Consider the following 19,934-nt stretch of genomic DNA (forward strand, 5'->3'; position numbering starts at 1 on the left):
ACAGCACCTGGGGGAGGGGAGTCACATCCTCCTCCGGGAGTTGGAGCTGCAGGAGCCGCCTGCCAAAGACCACCTCCAACTCCTCCTCTGCAACAGGATCAGAGCTGGAGGTGGGGGCTTCTGCTGCAGCACTTGTCTCCACCGCCTCCGCTGCCGCCGCGTCGGGTGCGACTGTGCCCAGCACCGGCGCATCCGCCGCCGATGCGTCGGGAGCGGCTGCGCCCAGCATCGGCGCCGCCTCCGCCGCCGCGTCAGGTGCGGCTGCGCCCAGCACCGGCGCCTCCACTGCCGCCGCGTCGGGTGCGGCTGCGCCCAGCACCGGCGCCTCCGCCGCCGCCGCGTCAGGGGCAGCAGCGCCCAGAGCCGGCATCTCAGCCGCCACAGCGCCGGGCGCGGATGCCCCCAGCGCCTGCGCCTCTGCCATCGCTGCGTCGGGTGCGGCAACACCCAGCACTGGCGTTTCCGCCGCCGCCACGTCGGGTGTGGCTGCGTTCAGTGTCGGCGCCTCTGCCATCGCTGTGTCGGGCGCGGCTCCACCCAGCACCGGCGCCCCCGCCGCCGCTGCGTCTGCTGCTTCCGCCACAGGTGCCCCCGCTGCCGCAGCATTGTGTGCTGCTGAGTCTGGAAATGACGCGCCTGTCAGCATCACGTCGCGCACCACCGGGCTGGCATAGGTCACTGTACCTGAGGGTCCCGCACCCGCCGTCGCCGTTGCTGTTGACGCCGAGGCCGCGGACGCCTGGGTGCCAGCCGACGAGCCGGCGATGGTGGAAGAACTGCTGGGGCGGCGACCCCTGGCAACAAGGTGGAGAAGCCTTCAGCAAAAAGCGGGACACCTGGCACAAGAGAAGAGAGCAGGATAACACTAACCCAGAAGTGCCGGGTACCCAGCGTCCTCGGAGGCCCGGCCTCTTCTCCTGCAGCTGCTGCTGTTGCTGTTGCTGTCCCCGTGGCTGCGGCATAGGCGCAACCTGGGCTTGCTCTTGATGCTGCTGCTGTCCCCGAGGCTGCGTCATGGGCGCGACCCGGGGTTGCACCTGTTGCTGCTGTTGCCACTCTCGCGCCCGCTGCAGCTGCTCCTGCGGCTGCTGCTGCTGCTGTTGCTGCCGGCAGGAGGAATTCCTCGGCGGCGATGGTGGTGGTGCAGTCCCCCCAAAGGACCCGCGAGGGCCGGCAGCCCGGGAGCTACCCTGGCCCGCGCCCTCAGAGGTCCTCTAGCGCTTCGCGGCGGACTCCGAGACCAGGGTCCCGTCGCCCCTGAGTAGCCTGCGCCGACCTGCATCTCCCGACGATGCACCGGAGCTGCTCTGTACCTGGCTGGAACCAGCCGTGGCGGCGCTGCTGGCCGCGGCCTTCTTCCCCTTCGTGGTGGCGCCGGACCCCGCGGTGCTCAGTATAGCTTGATCCCCTGACGCGCCAGGGATCCGGAGCCCACGGTTCGGATCGCCCCCGGTCTGGCATGGGGCCAGCCCCCCGTCATCAAGAGTTGGCAGGGTAGCCAGCACCGCCACCCTCGCGGAGTCCTCGCAGAGGGGAACGATTCCCTAGGGGAGGATCAGGTTCTCTGGGATGAAGGCGTCTCCCGTCACGTTCCGCACCAGGACCTCCAGGGCTTCCTGGGTCAGGTCGCTCCCCTCCCCGCGGTGGGTCCTGCTACAGTCGTTGAGGCCGGTGAAGTTCCACGCAGGACGCAGCCGCTGCTTCAGGGGTGCGATCCGGCGCTTCAGGAAATCTCCAAGCACGTGCCACGAGGTGAGACCGCTCTCCGCCAGCGACCTGATCTTGCCCAGCACAGAGTCGAATTCCGGCTGCAGGGACGGCTTGGCCCTCCAGGTTGCGTGGTCGGAGGCGGGCCCCTCGGTCGGCAGGGTGAGGCGCTCGTTGGCTTCGGTGGTGGCGATCACCCAATCCCTGCGCCACTCCTCCCACTTCCCGCCAGTGAGGCCGGGAATGTAAGGAGTCGGCAGGTCACTCCTTATCTGGAAATAGTACCCCCCCACTTCGTCCTTGCTCCTTCCGGACCTCACCAGAATGAAGAAGTGGCGGAAGAGGATGACGCAGGGCCGCACTCCCACGAACATCTCGCACAAGTGCACGAAGATGGACGTCAGGAGGAGGGAGTGGGGCGTCAGGTGCTGAAGTTGGAGGCCGAAGTCTTCCACCAGCAGCAGCAGGAACGAAGAAATCGGCAGTCCCACGCCGGTGGAGATGTGCGAGATGAATAGCACAAACTCCCCAGCGCGGAGGTTGCCAAGGGGAACCGAGCCTGCTCGGACCCCCCAGCCGGTCTCCTGAGCACTCCACCCAAGCAGGCGGCGCACTGTGTTCAACTCTCCCTCGGTCTGGAAGCGGCGGGGATGAACAAGGGATGCCATCCCTCGGAGGAGTGAGGAGCAGCCTGCGTAGGGGAGAAAGGGGCAAGGAAAGCTCGAAGGCAAAGGGGCACAAAGGTTGGAAGGAAGAAGGCGAATGCGGGAAAGTAACCGCGGAAGGCGGTTCGCCCCATTATAAAGTCTGACTCAACCGGCGCACCCCGGAACCGTCGCCGGAACCCAAGCGACGCCCGCGCCTGGTGTTAACCGCCCAGTCCATGACATGGGGGCCAGGCCCACCTGTCGGGGTGAACGGGTAACCAACAAGGGTGCAAAAAGACGAGATCTGAACCGTCGCCCACGCGCGCGGAGCGAGGCGGAAGCTGAGCTGACGTGCGCGTATTAAGCGCTGGCGTGGCCAAGCTTTCCGGGAACTGCGCCGGTGGTAAATGATCCATTTACTCCGGCCGCAACAATGTCGAGCGCCGCGCGCGTGACTAGGTGAACCACTGTGCGTGGGGCCCATAGTCAGTAAGCCGTTGCGATGTGATGAGGCAGCAAACAACTCGATAGGTGGTCAAAGCCGGTCAAGTCCCCTGCAAAAGGAAGCTTCAAGCTATGTAGAGCCAAGTCGCAGTAGTGGTCCCACCTGCGGGTTCGTACCTCCCCCGAGGTGGGCCCGGGGGCCACTGTCGGTACCCTGTAGCAGGAATACCCACTCTTACTGCAGCAAGGCAGGACCCGCATAGTTATCCGTAACTGCGCGGGAAGGACGGAGTAGCCAGGCCCCACGGGTCAGGCTCTTCCCTCGCCAGGCCAACGGCCCCGGACCCGTTCCCCGCCTGGGGATGGGTCGGGAGACGCTACGTGTCTCTAAGGAAGGGAAGCTCCGAGCTGACGACCGAGGCCTCGGACCCCCCTAGGGGTCCGGGACCTCCTGCGTCCATCCGGACTTCCCATACCGCGTGGGGATCCGGAGCCGCCACGTGTCCCGGAGGCACGGGTTCGAGCGCGAGCCTTCCACTGGAAGACTCGCCCACCCACTGCATTTAATGCTGGTGGGTGAGGCGTGCTCTGCCACTGCAGCACGCGGGGCAGGCTTTGTCAGGCCCCGCTGTGCATCGCGTGTTACCAAGGTACACAGTGCAGCCGCGCCCGCGCAGAGCCGTCCTCAGCATTAAATGGATACGACGGCTCGGCGCTTTTCCATCATGCCACCTACGCCGCAAGCTACACGACCCGTTTAGCTACGTGGCAGGCGACGCCGCTGGCTACGGCTGGCGCCGTTCCGACAAGACAGCGCCTGGACGTGCTGAACGGAGGACTCCAAGAGCAGGCAAAGATATCCAGAGAAAGATCTCCTTTGCCTGCAACGCCATAATGTATGAACAGTATGTTATTTTATACTACATCGCTGGGCCCACTTGTCGGGTCCCAGCAGCCATGTACGCGCCTCCCTTGAGATATAAAAGGGAGGCGCTCGCTGGGCACGGCCATACTCAGACAGGCTCTCGCGAACTCTCTCTCTCGAGGGAAGGCAATACAACACACAGTGGACGTAGGGTATTACGCTCCGGCGGCCCGAACCACTCTAATTCCGCTGTGTTCATCGTGTTCTTGAGTGAGATCGAACTAAGACTAGCTAACCCCCGAGTTCACACCCTCTGGGCTAGGGCGGGTGCCTTCCGCCACCCGGCTGTGGTTTGCAGCACCACGACACTGTCCAAAGTTAGCTAGGTCGATTGGTAGTTAATAGGATTGCTCGGGCACTTGGATCAGTGCTACTACCTGTCTAGATGCTGATCATCCCACGAGTCACTGCATTCCTGTTGGTGAAACGGATAGTTTGCGTGTTTCACCTCATTCGCTGCACTTAATCCATGCGCACTAGAAGATTTCAACTCTTCGTGACAATTATGCCTACTCTTGAACAGCTATGATATGATATCTGGGCCTCACATAATTTCCAACTGATGGCTCGCATAATTTCTTGTTATTTATTCTACTCCTCAAACACTCAGTTATTTACCGCCTTTATTTATTTCCTACTGTAGGAGTATTCCTGTGAAGATGATCTCATCCTGTCCCATCTGTAATATACAAGTTCTTACAGTTGAGCTGGAACAGTAATAGCCGATGCTTCTTTGTGCTTCTACAATTGGACCGCTCCTCATCTTTCTCTCTGCGGTATGGTTTTATACACTACCTATCAGTATCTTATGCAAAGTTTTCCCTGATCATTTGTAGGCATGCCAATAGCCACTTTGAGGATGATGATCAACTTCAAAGGGACATGGAATTGGCACATCAGATGGCACTTGCTGAATCAAATACAGATATCATGGTACTAAGATCGCTTTGTTATCTACTTTAATATTAAAATGATAGCATCTTGAAGGACCAAATAGGCGACCAGAGGGGGGTGAATGGGAGCCTCAAATTCGATTTGAAAAACCGAAGAGAAAAGTCCCGATTACACCCAACGCACCTCGGACGAAGAGTATCAGTACCGCATAGCTCAGAACGACTATCGGCACTAGTAATACTCTTGACACACAATCGGAGGCTCGATCGAGAAAAGTTCAAACAAAATCTCACAAGTTCAATCACGCAAACGAAGATCAGAGCAAAGCGTTCGAAAAGCCAAAATATCTCAAAAACTCGAACAAAGGGGTTAGAGCATAGATAAAACAAAAACTAGAAATACTAGAAAGAAATCTAGCTAACATAAGAACAACTAAACTAATTTTTGTTTTGCTTTTTCAGGTTTTAATTAAGCAGAAAATTAATTAAACCTAGAGCAGGAAAATAAATCTAGAGAAGGAGCTAAGCGACTAATACTAGAAGGCAGCCCTAAAACATGATTTGCTACTCAAAAGGGACCTAAGAAAAATCTAGCAAAAACAACAGAAAAAGAAAAGACTGGTGAAGCAATTCATCGAACACCTTACGGGCAGAGTTGTGCTGATGAAGAACGAACACGATCAGAACCGGGATTTTCCACACACGCACTCGATTCGTTTCCCTGCACAATAATCACACAAACAAGGAAACCAAATTTTTGTTGTGACTCAAAGAAAAGAGTTAGCTTGCAATTGCTCCACCAGAACCGTGCCCTGCTGCTGCGCAAGATGGCTGCCGCTCCCAGCTGCGCACAGCTGACCGAACCTGAGCTCTTCGCGTAGTCCAAGGTCAGCACCTCCACCTACAGCAGGTGGTGCTGCCGGCCATGCAGATCAGCAGCACCTCAGCCGCCCTGGGATCCGCGCCCCCATCACTTGTCCTGCTGCTCAAGCTAGAACCAGATGCCTCCCTGCGCCAAGAATCAAGAGCCAAACAAAACCAGCGCCCTACTGCTTGCGTGCTGCCCAACGCCTAGCACACCTCAGACCTGCGCCAAACAAATAGGAAGGGGAAACGAACACCAGCACAAAAAGAAAAAAACTAGATGCACACAAGTTTAGATTGGATCAAAATCCCGGAGGACAAAAGGAAGAGAGGGCTTCCTTTCCCATGAATTCGTGGATCAGAGTCTCAATCCTCCATCTCAAATTCTAACCCTAGAAGAAAGAAGGAAGAAAACAAAACAAGAACACCCAGGAGAACAGAAGGGGCGACGGGAACTGATGAGTCTGGGAAAGAGAGAGAGAGAGAGTGGGGAGGGAGAGAGATATTTATCCCCCACTAACTCTAGACTAAAAGACTAAACTACCCCTATACTCTATTAGACACTAGAAAGCCCGTAGGGGCAAAACCGGAAAAAGATACAAGGACTCATCCGACGGTCGAGGTTCTTTCTTCGAGTCGAAGTCTTCTCCGCGATGCCGCCGTGTGGATGAAGATCCGGTTCGCGGTTTTGGGGAGTCCGCGAAACCCGGGTAGGTGGCCGGTTTTGAGAAAACCGTCAAAACTCCACGCGCGGGAAGATTCCCGCCTCCACGCCGTGGCCCTAGACGCCGTTCCCGCCTCGGCCTTCTGACGGCCCTAGACGCCTCCCGACGCCCGTCACCTCCTCGCCCGCAGCGAGGCCCTAGACGCCGTCGACGCCCGTCGCCTCCGTCAGTCCCGAAACCGACGCCCGTGCCTCCACGACTTGGCGTCTTCAACCGCCGTCCGCCTCCTTGGTTTTGTGGCGCAAACCAAGAAACCCGCCTTCCGTCGCCGCTTGCGCCCTCGATCCAGGAGTGGACGCCACAGCTGCCGCCCGGTCCGAGCTCCGGTCCCGGCTGCCCTTCACCGCCGTCCACCGCACGGTCCATCGGCCACAGCACCTCCACGGCAGCTCCCCGTCGACACTCGACGCCCGTGTACCTGCAATCCAAAGACCAAGCGCACGATCACACCGCACGGTTGACAATTCACTCATCACAAGCAGGATAGAGTACTCTCATTCCTCAATCTCCCCCTTGATGAGTGCATTGTCAACACACCACAAACGAACCAAGAGAAGTGAAAAGAAGAGAAACAAGAAGGCGAAGAACTCAAGCAAGTGACACAAAACTCAGAAAAGCAGAAACAGTCACTTACTCAAGCAGAGATCGATTCCCTATGACAAGGGCAACGGCTCGACGCAATCGATCAAAAGCCAAAACATGACTCCTCAAAGACAGAGGTAACGCTCGACGCAGTCATGCAAGAAGCAGAGGGAAAACGAGAAAACCAGGAGCCAAAACCAAAGCAGAAACTCCCCAAGAAAAGTTTTTCCCTCTCACAAGTGCAACTCTTCCAAAATGATGCACTCACAAAGCCCTGTGCTCAACAAGTTTTTCAAAAATCAAACAAATCTCCCCCTTGTTCGATCACTTTTCCCAAAATTCTCCCCCTTGTTGGCACATGCACACATCAAGGCTACAAAGACCTAGAGCTCCCCCTGAAGCTGAGACTCCCCCTAAACAGATGCTATGCAATGAATGCAATGCAGGAGGTGTAAGTGAAAGCATTCAGGGATACAAAGATATGAGCAACATCTAGTCTCAAGCACGTGTGCATCCATAAACTAGACCTGCATCTAGCTCAACAGGGTATATCAAATCAATCTAGAGCTAGGCAAGTTCAGTTTAGGAGAAATAAAAGCATCACTCATGATCTAGCACTAACAAGTAGGGAATGTAAAGCAGTGCTACTCAAACTCATACAGGTGAGCCAAAACAGCCAAAACAAGTTGCCAAACCTCATTTTTCAAGCAAATTTATAGCAATCAATTCTTAATGCCAGGGGTTGAAAGCTTGTCATGCTTTACTTAGCAACGAGGCCAAGCCTATGCCAAAAGACAATCAGAAGCTTAAAGCACTCGTTTCAGTCATGCACAGTCTTACCCGGGTTCTCACAAGTGCAAAGTGAGCCGTCCCGAAAGCTCGATCAGTGCGACAAGCAATCCCACCTGGATCTTTTCAATCCATTTCGAGAGTAGTTTTAACAATTTTATCAGATTTAGATCATTTCAAATATGAATTGCTGAACAAAAGGCCACACTAGCATGAATAAGATAGCAAAGCATATCAACATGCCCTAACATGCTAGTAGTCAAGACAGGGTGATCATGTTTTCAGATTTTCAAATCAAAATAGCCTAACTCAGATGATGTCATATACACAGTGGAGCAAGCTATACACGATCAAGTTTATCAACTCACACTAGCAGGCACTAGAAGATCATAGCAATGTATACAAGAATGCTAGTGCAAGTGAGACAATGCAAAATGCAAATATGTACAATGTATATGCACAATGCAACTACCAAACCTAGAAAATAAAGAGAAGCAAATAAAATCTACAAAGCTAACCAAAGAAAAGTCAGCAATCAAAAGGGGTAACAAACCCCAAGCTCCCCTCGCAAGCGAGCAAAGGTTTCCTGCTCTAGCGGTTTGGTGAGGATATCTGCGGTTTGCCTCTCTGAAGGGACATGGATCAGGTCTATGTGTCCTCTCTCATGGTTGTCTCGCAGAAAATGGAATCGGATGTCTATGTGCTTGGTTCTGGAGTGTAGGACAGGGTTCTTTGCAATGCTAATGGCTGACATATTGTCTACAAAGATGGGAACCCTACCGAAACTCAAGCCATAATCCTGCAAGGTTTGTTTCATCCAAAGTATCTGGGAGCAGCAGCTAGCAGCGGCAACATACTCAGCTTCTGTGGAAGAAAGCGCTACGCTAGCCTGCTTGCGAGAGGACCAAGACACTAAAGATGTACCGAGAAATTGACAAGTGCCGGATGTCGACTTGCGATCCAACCGACACCCACCGAAATCGGCATCAGAAAAGCCCACCAAAACCAAAGAAGAATCCGCAGAATACCAGAGACCAAATTCAGGGGTGAATTTCAGATACCTGAAGATTCGTTTCACCACCTGCCTGTGGGAGGTGCGCGGCGAAGCCTGATACCGCGCGCAGAGGCAGACGCCGAACTGGATGTCCGGTCGCGTCGCTGTCAGGTACAGGAGAGAGCCGATCATGCTCCTGTACTCCTTCTGGTCCACTGCCTCGCCGTCCAAGTCCTCATCAAGCGCCGTAGATGTGCTGATCGGAGTCGGCTGAGGAGACAAGTCACTCATGTCGAACTTCCGCAGCAAGTCTCTAGTGTACTTGGCTTGATGGACAAAAGTGCCCTGAGGAGTTTGCTTGATCTGCAGCCCGAGGAAGAACTGCAGCTCACCCATCATACTCATCTCGAACTCCCTGGACATTTGCTCAGAAAACTTGGAGACAAGAGCGTGAGAAGAGCCACCAAAGATAATATCATCCACGTATATCTGAACCAAAAGGAAATCAGTGCCAGATCGCATGAGGAACAAAGTTTTATCAACACATCCCATTTTATAGCCATGAGCCAACAAAAAGGTTTTCAATCTATCATACCAAGCTCTAGGTGCCTGTTTCAAACCGTAAAGAGCTTTCTGGAGTTTATAAACACGGTTTGGAAACTTGGGATTTTCGAAACCAGGGGGTTGCTTCACATAAACCTCTTCCTCGATAAAACCATTCAAGAAGGCAGATTTAACGTCCATTTGGAAAACTTTAAAACCCTTGGAAGCAGCAAATGCAAGAAAGATTCGAATAGCTTCCAAACGAGCAACAGGGGCAAAAGTCTCCTCAAAATCAATACCCTCTTTTTGGCAAAACCCCTGGGCAACAAGACGAGCCTTGTTTCGAACAACCAAACCATCCTCACCCTGCTTGTTTTTGAAAACCCACTTCGTTCCGATGGGATTACAAGCAGGTGGAGGCTCGACTAAAACCCAAACTTGGTTTCTTTCAAAATTTTCAAGTTCCTCATGCATGGCATTGACCCAATTAGAATCAGAAAGAGCGTGTCCAATATCTTTGGGCTCAAAAGAGGCAACAAACGCTGAATGAGCAAAGCCAGCGATACTTGTTACCTTGGACCTGGTGACTCGCTCGTTGAGATCACCTAGCATCTGTTGAGGTGGATGGCGGCGCTGAATGTGTCGCGGTGCTTCCCGTGTCGAAGTCGTCTCCTCCTCAACCAAAGCTGGTGCCTCCTCAGGTATAGCTGGTGAAGCCTGAGTCACCTCCTCGAACAGCCCCCGTGAAGTAGACGTAGTCGGATCGGGGCCGTCGTCATCGTCCGAGCTCGTAGCAGAGATAGCCGGGTCCACAGCACGCGTGGTAGCCTCAGCCTCGCCATCTGCAGCTTCTTCCTCCTCATCTTCAAAGATGGAGGTGCCGAGCTCATCATCTCCTGCAACTTCAAAGACAGAAGAATTGCATGGTGCAGTCTCGTCGAAAGTGACTTCACAAGTCTCTCTGACGATATTAGTATCAATAATCAGCACACGGTACGCTCTAGAGTGAGAAGCATAACCGAGAAAGACACCGTCAGAAGAGCGAGACTCAAACTTATCAAGATTTCCATCTTTCAGCACAAAGCACCGGCAACCGAAAACTCTGAGATGGTCAACACGGGGCTGGCGTCCAAACCGCAACTCATAAGAAGTCCTGTGCATAAAAGCACGCAAGAAAATGCGGTTGGACACGTAACAAGCGGTGTTAACCGCCTCAGCCCAGTATTTGCGAGGAGTCCTATGCTCATCGAGCATCGTCCTCGCCATCTCAACCAGCGTCCGATTCTTCCGCTCTACAACTCCATTCTGCTGTGGAGTGTAGGGAGAAGAATACTGGTGTTCAAGCCCTTGATCACTGCAAAAGACATCAAAACGAGCGTTTTTGAATTCTGTGCCATTGTCAGAGCGGATCGCTCGCATGGCCTGGGGTAGCTCGTTTTTCAATCTCAAGATCAAGTCTCGAACAAACTCGAAAGCCTCATCCTTGGTTCTCATGAAAAAGACCCAAGAATAGCGAGAAAAGTCGTCCACAATCACAAGCACGTACCACTTCCCACCAACAGACATCACTCTGGAAGGACCAACAGTGTCCATGTGTAGCAACTCTCCAGGGTGAGAAGTCATCACCTGATTAACAGGCGGATGAGAAGCAGCAATCATTTTCCCGTGGCGACACGGATGGCAAACAAGGTTCTTCTCAAACTTCAATTTGGGCAATCCTCGGATCAGGCCAAGTGAGCTCAGTCTCGACAACAAGTCAAAGCTCAAATGTCCAAGTCTCCTATGCCACTTCCACAGATCAGAAGAAGGACTAGCCAACAAGCAACGAGAAGGGCCAAGAGGAGTTCCAGAAAAGTCAACCAAGAAAACCCGATCGCGAGGTGTAATCCAACAAACCAAATCTCCTCTGGAATCAAGAACACGCGAACAACCCTCCTTGAAGCGAACCTCAAACCCCTCATCAAGAAGTTGCGAAACAGAAAGCAAATTGAACCCAAGGTTCGAAACCAAAGCAACCTCTCTCAGGGTAAAGCGATCAGAAACTCGAACAGCGCCAAGTCCACGTACCTTTCCTCTTCCATTATCCCCGAACACAATATACTCCTTTGAGCGCATCGGGGTGAGGCTGGAGAACCATTTGTCATTTCCGGTCATGTGGCGCGAACAACCGGAGTCCATGATCCACCTGTTCTCCAAGCCTCCAACCTGCACATCAGTAGTGAGACAAAGGGTGAGCAAATGTCTCAACACTGGGGTTAGCAAAGTGAGAAGCAAACCAGTGTCGAGCCATTTGCTCTACAGAAGGGTTAGCAAAACTAGGCAAAGCGTGTCCCTCGTCCCGTCTACCGCGTGACTGACGAACACCACCGCGAGGAAAGCGTGGAGCATCGAAACCTCCTCCAAAGCCTCGGTCCCGTGGTCCATAGCCGTACTGAAAACGACCAGGAGCACGACCGGCAAAGCGACCACCCGCTGGAGCACGGTAACCACCACCGTCTCCCTGACCTCCACCTACACGGCGCGCCCTAGCATCTTGCCTACCACCACGCCAAGGAGGACCATGCACCCGAGCAGAGTACATGTCCGCGTTCCGTCTCTCCTGCTCTCGCCTCACAGCCCGCTTCCTCCTGAAGCAAAACTCCTCCAGGTGACCTTCCCTGTCACAGAACTCGCAGTGGTACCTCACCTCACGCTTGGGAGGTGGAGGCCTAGCCTGCGGACGGGGAGGAGCAGCCCTCTTCTTCTGGGCAACCTGGGCTGTGGCAGCCGGGAGCGTGTCGAGGGGATTCCTCAGCTCATTGGGCTTTGGAACCCAAACCTGCTTCTGCGGAGGTGCTTTCGGTGGTTCTTTAAGCACACCATCCGCGGGGTCAACAAGCGAAGGCTGCGTGCTCGAGCTAGCAGTGTTTCCAGCAGCCTTGCCAATCTTACCATACAACCTGTCAAAGTCTGACTTTGTGTATGTGTAACCAACCCCAAATCTATCACCACGCTTAAACTGCTTGATCATCATGCCCAACTGCGGCTCACTGCTAGAAACCCAACTCAGAATTGCCCTAAGATAGGTATTCTCATTCTCTAAGTTGGCTTTCTCTACCGCAAGACTATCCAGATCAGCAATCAAACCAGAGCAAACAGAGCAGTCAATAGATGGGCTAGACTCCACGACCTTAGTCTTCCCCAAAGACTTAATCAAGGCGTTCTTCTCATCTAGCTCCGACCTAAGCGTGGGACAAACCTTGCAAGCACCAAGCAGAACTGGCCTAGACTTCATCTCCTCTAGCTCGCACACAACAGTAGCAAACTTGGACTGCAACGAAGCTAGATCGGATTTAAATATAGGACACTTGTCACATTCAAGCACATCGCTAACAATAGGAGCGTCCTTAACCAGTTCTAGTTCATGCTTGGCCTTAGCGAGCTCATGAGACACGTCAGCAAGCGAAGTCTTAGCAACATCTAAGTTCACGACGTTCTCATCATGCTTGGCACGGAGAGCAACAAGATCGTTCATGTGAGATATGCAGCCAGCGCACTCATCCTCACTAGATTTCTCCCTAGCACAAGCCAGCTCAGCCCTAAGCTTTCTACGCTCTCTAGCTGCTTCCTTAAGCAGCCTCTTCTGGTTGTCGAGAGCGGCGTACAACTCCCTAACCTCTGTATCAAGCAGGTCAATCGTGGAGTTTACCTCTGAATCGCTCTCGGATCCAGGAGAAGAGCCGGAGTGCGTCGGTGTAGCATGTCCACCCGAAGACGCACGAGCACCATCGGCTTCGCCCGCCATGGTGCAGAAGCTCTTGCGTCGACCGGCCGCCAAGCAAAGGCCGATGAAGCCGGTGGCTTCCTTGTCCCGCTTCTTCTTCTTCTTGTCGTCGTCGTCGGAGGTCGGTGAAGAAGAGCGGTCGGTGTCGGAGCTCTTGTCGAGGTCGCTGAGCTGCGCCAGGAAGGCCTTCTCCCGCTTCTTGGCCTTGTACTGGAAGCGCTTCTTGAGCGACTCCTTGTCGAAGCGTCCTCCCCGGTCACGACTGCGGTGCATGTGGCGCCGACGCTCCTTGTTGGAGCCTCCCTCGTCGCGGTCGCGGTGGCGGTAGTAGTCGAAGGAGTTGTTCTGGCCACCGCCGGACTTCTTGGGGCAATCGGCGATGAAGTGGTTCAGGTCGCCGCAGTTGTAGCACCCGGGGTTCTTCTTCCTCTGCCTGTTGTGGTAGACGCGCTGGAACTTGCTGATGAGGAGGCACAAGTCGTCGTCGCCCAGCGTCTCCAGCTGCTCATCTGAAATAGAAGGCAAAGAGGCAAGAGAAAAGCCAAGAGCAGGGTTAGCGTTAGAGCTCGATCCACCTGGGCCAGTCACAAGAGCGACGCTCTTGGAAGGAGGGGCACCATTGAGCTTGGCTCGTGTCTGGTTATCCACCTCCGTGGCCTTGAGCTTGCTGAAAAGCTCGTTCACGGTCAGAGTCTCATAGCCTGCAGACTCAATGATCGTGTTCACCTTGAGATCCCACACAGAGCGGTCAAGTGCGTAGAGCAACTTGAGAGCCTTCTCGTGCTCTGTGTACTCAAGGGCACCAGCAGATCTGTTCGCATTGACCTTGTTCACAATCGACTGAAAACGACTGAACATCAGGTCAATGCTCTCACCCGGCTCCTGTGTGAAGTTCTCGTACTCACGCCGGTGAGTCTCGAACAGTCTGGCCTTCACCTGAGGTGTACCCTCGTGGTAGTTCTCAAGGCATGTCCAAATTTTGTGAGCTTCCTGAAAACCCTGGACGCGTGAGAACTCCGCACGAGAAACGCCAGCGAACAAGGCATTGACGGCCTTGGCGTTAGCCTCGTGCTGGGTCACCTGAAGAGGCGTGGTCCGAACAGCCAGCACCTCATAAAGCTGGTTCGTGGTAATTTCCCAGACCTCGGCTCCCATGCTCTGCAAGAAAGCTCTCATGCGAACCTTCCAGTAGGCATAGTCCTCGCCGGAAAACACCGGGATCTTACCAAGACTCGCCATGGTCGCCAAGTGGTTTTCGAACCGGTTAAGGTACTGAAAACCTCAACCAGACTCTGATACCAATTGAAGGACCAAATAGGCGACCAGAGGGGGGGTGAATGGGAGCCTCAAATTCGATTTGAAAAACCGAAGAGAAAAGTCCCGATTACACCCAACGCACCTCGGACGAAGAGTATCAGTACCGCATAGCTCAGAACGACTATCGGCACTAGTAATACTCTTGACACACAATCGGAGGCTCGATCGAGAAAAGTTCAAACAAAATCTCACAAGTTCAATCACGCAAACGAAGATCAGAGCAAAGCGTTCGAAAAGCCAAAATATCTCAAAAACTCGAACAAAGGGGTTAGAGCATAGATAAAACAAAAACTAGAAATACTAGAAAGAAATCTAGCTAACATAAGAACAACTAAACTAATTTTTGTTTTGCTTTTTCAGGTTTTAATTAAGCAGAAAATTAATTAAACCTAGAGCAGGAAAATAAATCTAGAGAAGGAGCTAAGCGACTAATACTAGAAGGCAGCCCTAAAACATGATTTGCTACTCAAAAGGGACCTAAGAAAAATCTAGCAAAAACAACAGAAAAAGAAAAGACTGGTGAAGCAATTCATCGAACACCTTACGGGCAGAGTTGTGCTGATGAAGAACGAACACGATCAGAACCGGGATTTCCCACACACGCACTCGATTCGTTTCCCTGCACAATAATCACACAAACAAGGAAACCAAATTTTTGTTGTGACTCAAAGAAAAGAGTTAGCTTGCAATTGCTCCACCAGAACCGTGCCCTGCTGCTGCGCAAGATGGCTGCCGCTCCCAGCTGCGCACAGCTGACCGAACCTGAGCTCTTCGCGTAGTCCAAGGTCAGCACCTCCACCTACAGCAGGTGGTGCTGCCGGCCATGCAGATCAGCAGCACCTCAGCCGCCCTGGGATCCGCGCCCCCATCACTTGTCCTGCTGCTCAAGCTAGAACCAGATGCCTCCCTGCGCCAAGAATCAAGAGCCAAACAAAACCAGCGCCCTACTGCTTGCGTGCTGCCCAACGCCTAGCACACCTCAGACCTGCGCCAAACAAATAGGAAGGGGAAACGAACACCAGCACAAAAAGAAAAAAACTAGATGCACACAAGTTTAGATTGGATCAAAATCCCGGAGGACAAAAGGAAGAGAGGGCTTCCTTTCCCATGAATTCGTGGATCAGAGTCTCAATCCTCCATCTCAAATTCTAACCCTAGAAGAAAGAAGGAAGAAAACAAAACAAGAACACCCAGGAGAACAGAAGGGGCGACGGGAACTGATGAGTCCGGGAAAGAGAGAGAGAGAGTGGGGAGGGAGAGAGATATTTATCCCCCACTAACTCTAGACTAAAAGACTAAACTACCCCTATACTCTATTAGACACTAGAAAGCCCGTAGGGGCAAAACCGGAAAAAGATACAAGGACTCATCCGACGGTCGAGGTTCTTTCTTCGAGTCGAAGTCTTCTCCGCGATGCCGCCGTGTGGATGAAGATCCGGTTCGCGGTTTTGGGGAGTCCGCGAAACCCGGGTAGGTGGCCGGTTTTGAGAAAACCGCCAAAACTCCACGCGCGGGAAGATTCCCGCCTCCACGCCGTGGCCCTAGACGCCGTTCCCGCCTCGGCCTTCTGACGGCCCTAGACGCCTCCCGACGCCCGTCACCTCCTCGCCCGCAGCGAGGCCCTAGACGCCGTCGACGCCCGTCGCCTCCGTCAGTCCCGAAACCGACGCCCGTGCCTCCACGACTTGGCGTCTTCAACCGCCGTCCGCCTCCTTGGTTTTGTGGCGCAAACCAAGAAACCCGCCTTCCGTCGCCGCTTGCGCCCTCGATCCAGGAGTGGACGCCACAGCTGCCGCCCGGTCCGAGCTCCGGTCCCGGCTGCCCTTCACCGCCGTCCACCGCACGGTCCATCGGCCACAGCACCTCCACGGCAGCTCCCCGTCGACACTCGACGCCCGTGTACCTGCAATCCAAAGACCAAGCGCACAATCACACCGCACGGTTGACAATTCACTCATCACAAGCAGGATAGAGTACTCTCATTCCTCACATCTGCAGATCATGGTTCTTTTTAATTGTAGAATACTTTCTCTGCATAACACTTGCTGAATCTAGTAAATAGTATATCCCAGCAATGTTCCACTCATGTTTTTCCAAACTATAAGGATAGTAGGCACAGATCACTGTTCATTTCAAGAGTGGAAGTTCCTCTATGTGACGTGCAGGGAACTTCAGAGTGTTCACGTGTCTGTGCAATATGCGCATGTTTGGTTCTTGGTTTTGTTATTATTAAAACCTTCATGGAAATATGCTTATACTTGAACAGCCAGTGAAAGTACTGTTGTTATTATCCTAGCGTGCTCCAGTGGCCCAGACAGGCAGAAACACTTTGGGACTTGATGTTTTGCGTTCCTCCTTTTTGCAAAGTTACCAATGCAGCTGGTATGTTTTTGCAGAATGGTCCTGAGCATTGCACGGGATCATTCACCAGTGACTCTAATGCTCAAGGGGCCTCATCAAGTCATAATGGATACTCGCATCATTATGGCGGCGAGGTATTGGATGAACAGATTTCTTGCTTGGTCAGAGCACAAATTCCAAGTAAAGTTCAAGAAGTGCAAGGCGGTATTATGAGCTTGTTGATGAGCTGCTTGGAGTCAGAAGGCGGTTCTTCAACAAGTATGATATCGGGCTATATTGACCATCATCAGAGTCTTTCATCAGAAGATAAGGGATGGGGTTGTGGATGGAGAAATATTCAGATGATGAGCTCTCTTCTGTTGAAGCAGAGACCAGAAGCTAGAGAAGTGTTATTTGGTGGTTCTGGATTTGTTCCTGACATACCCTCTCTCCAGAGGTGGCTTGAGATTGCTTGGGACAAAAATTTTGATACCATTGGCTCGAACCACTTTCATAACAAAGTATATGGTGCCAAGAAATGGATAGGGACTACAGAATGTGCTACCCTCTTCCGCTCTTTTGGCCTCCGTTCAAGGATTGTAGATTTTGATAGCACCGAATCATCAGGCCTCCAAAATAAGAATGGAAAACATGCAGCAAGTCAAGTACGAGGACCTATGGACAAGTTTGTGATAAAGAATAATCCTCCAAAATCATCTTCTGAACTTTGTTGAGAGGATGCTGAAATTATGAGAGGCCAACAGGTCCTTGTCGACTGGGTTTGGAACTACTTCGCAAGTGAGCGCTCTGATAGATTTACCACACCTCACGTCACCGTCAGCAATAAAACGTAAGAGCTTCTGTGTCTCCATTTTGAGAAATGTTCTCTTGCATAATCTGAAAGTTTCCAGAAATAACTCTGAATATTGTTATAGACTAACTAAAAAGGTGTCATTCACAGCCCACTGTATTTCCAACATCAAGGCCATTCAAGGACAATAGTTGGGATTCAAAAGAAAAAGGGTTATCGCGGATCTCGTGACCAATATACCCTTTTGATTTTAGATCCTGGCCATGTAAGTTACAATTACCATTCCTTTTGTTAATGTGAGCTATTTTCCCTTCATTTTTCAGTACTTTAAGATATAGTGTCAGTCTATTTGAAGGTCAGACTTTGATGTTAGTTTGTTTTGTTTCAAAACTCTGCAAGTATCAGGCTATTTGCTATTTTTATGTTTCACGCTCTATGCTTAAACAATCGACCTCCAACATAAACTCTGAATGGATGCTTAGCGTGCATTTATCTTTTACACTATAGAGGAAGTTTCAGAACCTCTTGCTTTTTATGTGAATGGATTCTTGTGATATAGAATGAGAATGCAGCATGTAGACATAAAGATGCACCTGTTCACATTATTCCGTGTACCACGTCAACATACTGTGGATTATATTTTCTTTTCCTTGGTTTCTTTACTTTGTAAACATAACCCATTTTGAAACTGCTAATCTAGACTTTGATTTACTCTTTGCTATGTCAATACGTTATTCAGACGTTTTTTCTTTAATGGCCTTAGAGAACAGCAGATCTAGAAAGGACTCTCAGAAGCAAAAAAGGATGGCAGAGCCTGGTGAAAAGAGGTGTCCACACCCTCAGGAAGCCACAGTATCAGGTACATCATGGCCAAAAGACATGAAATTAAGAGGGATTACAAGCATGTAATGCACCAATATAATACATGACCCATTGTTCATGTCATGTTATCAGTTGTGTTATGTGGATTCTGGAATTGCTAATTCAGAAGAAATGGAGCAACTCAAGACTATTGACAGTATACTGGTCAGGTTTTAAATTCCTGGTAAGAATGGAAAGCTAGGCTTTCTTTGATATGTTAATAGTAAAATATACACTAGTTAATTTGAATCATTATACTCAGATGATACAGTAATAAGATTAACAAATGAGTAGTTCAGTTTATGGAAAGTAGTGGCTGAAGTACTATTGGTTTGCACACCACCATTTTATTCACCCCTTGATATTCATTATTCAGATGATACTGAGTGACTCAATTTGTGGAAAACCATGGCTAAAGAACTATTGGTATGCACACCACCATTTTATGGAACCGGTTTATCAGCTACTTTGACCAAGCTCGATATTATATTCGTGCAGTATTAACTCAATATTTTGAAGCATGTTTCTAATGTGCTTAACTGAAAATGGGATGTTGATCATATGTATTGTGCATACAAGGCTCTCTTCCCAGTTTGGGAAACAAGGACAATGGACGTCTAATACATTTTCGAGCTCTCCAATTGGTTGTGCAATATATGCTGCAGAGAAGTACGATGATATATCCCCCCCCCCAATGTCCATATCTGTTAAAGAAATACACTAACATTGGGCTTTGATATTGATACCCTTCATTTCTGAAGTCTTAAATGATATCTGCACAACTTCTTCATTGAATATTTGACACTATGCCCTCTCCTTAAAAAACATATCAAAAATCAGAAAATCATTGCAGTTTAGTGATAGCAATATATTGGTGTAATCCTTGACAGACCATGCTTGGTTCACTTGAACAAGTGAGGCTTGCTGCTCATCTGTTAACTTAGGTTGCAGGATCTTTGAAGCAGCCTGACTGATTGTGCTGCTGTTTGCAGGGCCTCTGAAGCAGCCTGAGTGCCTGACTGTTTTGCCGACTGCATCTGCCAGTTGAAGGTGGTCTCATCTGCATCTGTGCTGTAGAGTAAATCAAACAGCAGATGGGTGTTGCTGTCTTTTGTGGGCAACTTATGAGAGACCGTCAGAGTCACTAGTGTTGAAGTGGAGAATCAAGTCTTTGTACATATATAATGTCGTGCTTAATGAATATTACTCACTTGGATCCCAAATGGTTAGCCTTTTGCGTTGCATGTGATGCTGCGCAGCACTGAGCTCTGCTGACTAGAACATTAACTTGAGGACTGTGGTGTGCATGAGTTGGAATCTGGAAATGGTTGAAGCTGCTTTCAGTGGCAGGACCAGGTTCCTGATGCAAGCATATCCAAGTGGACTTGTCTGAAAGTTGTCGGTTCGTAGGACCTGATAGTTTTTTGAGCCAGTAAGTAAGGACGTAAGGTTCATCCAAGCAAGCACATCTTGTAGCTGTTCGTAAGAAGTCATGCGGATCTTGCGAGAGTATTCCTTGGTACACTGCACTTGTATCGAATCGAATGGAGCTTAACGTACATGTGTACAGGGTGACTTGGTGGCGGTTATCTGTTGTGTGGCGCTTGGATGCTATGCTAGCCACTCAGTCAGTTGTTGTATGTTGGGTGGTGAGCCCTTCCTTTTCTAACGAATTGCACGTCTCAGTCTCATTACAAACTTTGTGTTAAATGATTTTTTGTGTGCTTGG

General features: G+C 51.2%; 1 pseudogene; it reads left to right on the top strand.

Annotated features, from left to right (window-relative positions):
• Nucleotides 1-1,132: 1,132 nt before the first annotated feature.
• LOC120647571 lies at nucleotides 1,133-19,896 on the top strand (annotated as a pseudogene).
• Nucleotides 19,897-19,934: the final 38 nt, after the last annotated feature.

Source organism: Panicum virgatum, chromosome 1K (genome assembly GCF_016808335.1).
Source record: "Panicum virgatum strain AP13 chromosome 1K, P.virgatum_v5, whole genome shotgun sequence".
In the NCBI taxonomy this organism is placed as follows: Eukaryota; Viridiplantae; Streptophyta; class Magnoliopsida; order Poales; family Poaceae; genus Panicum; species Panicum virgatum.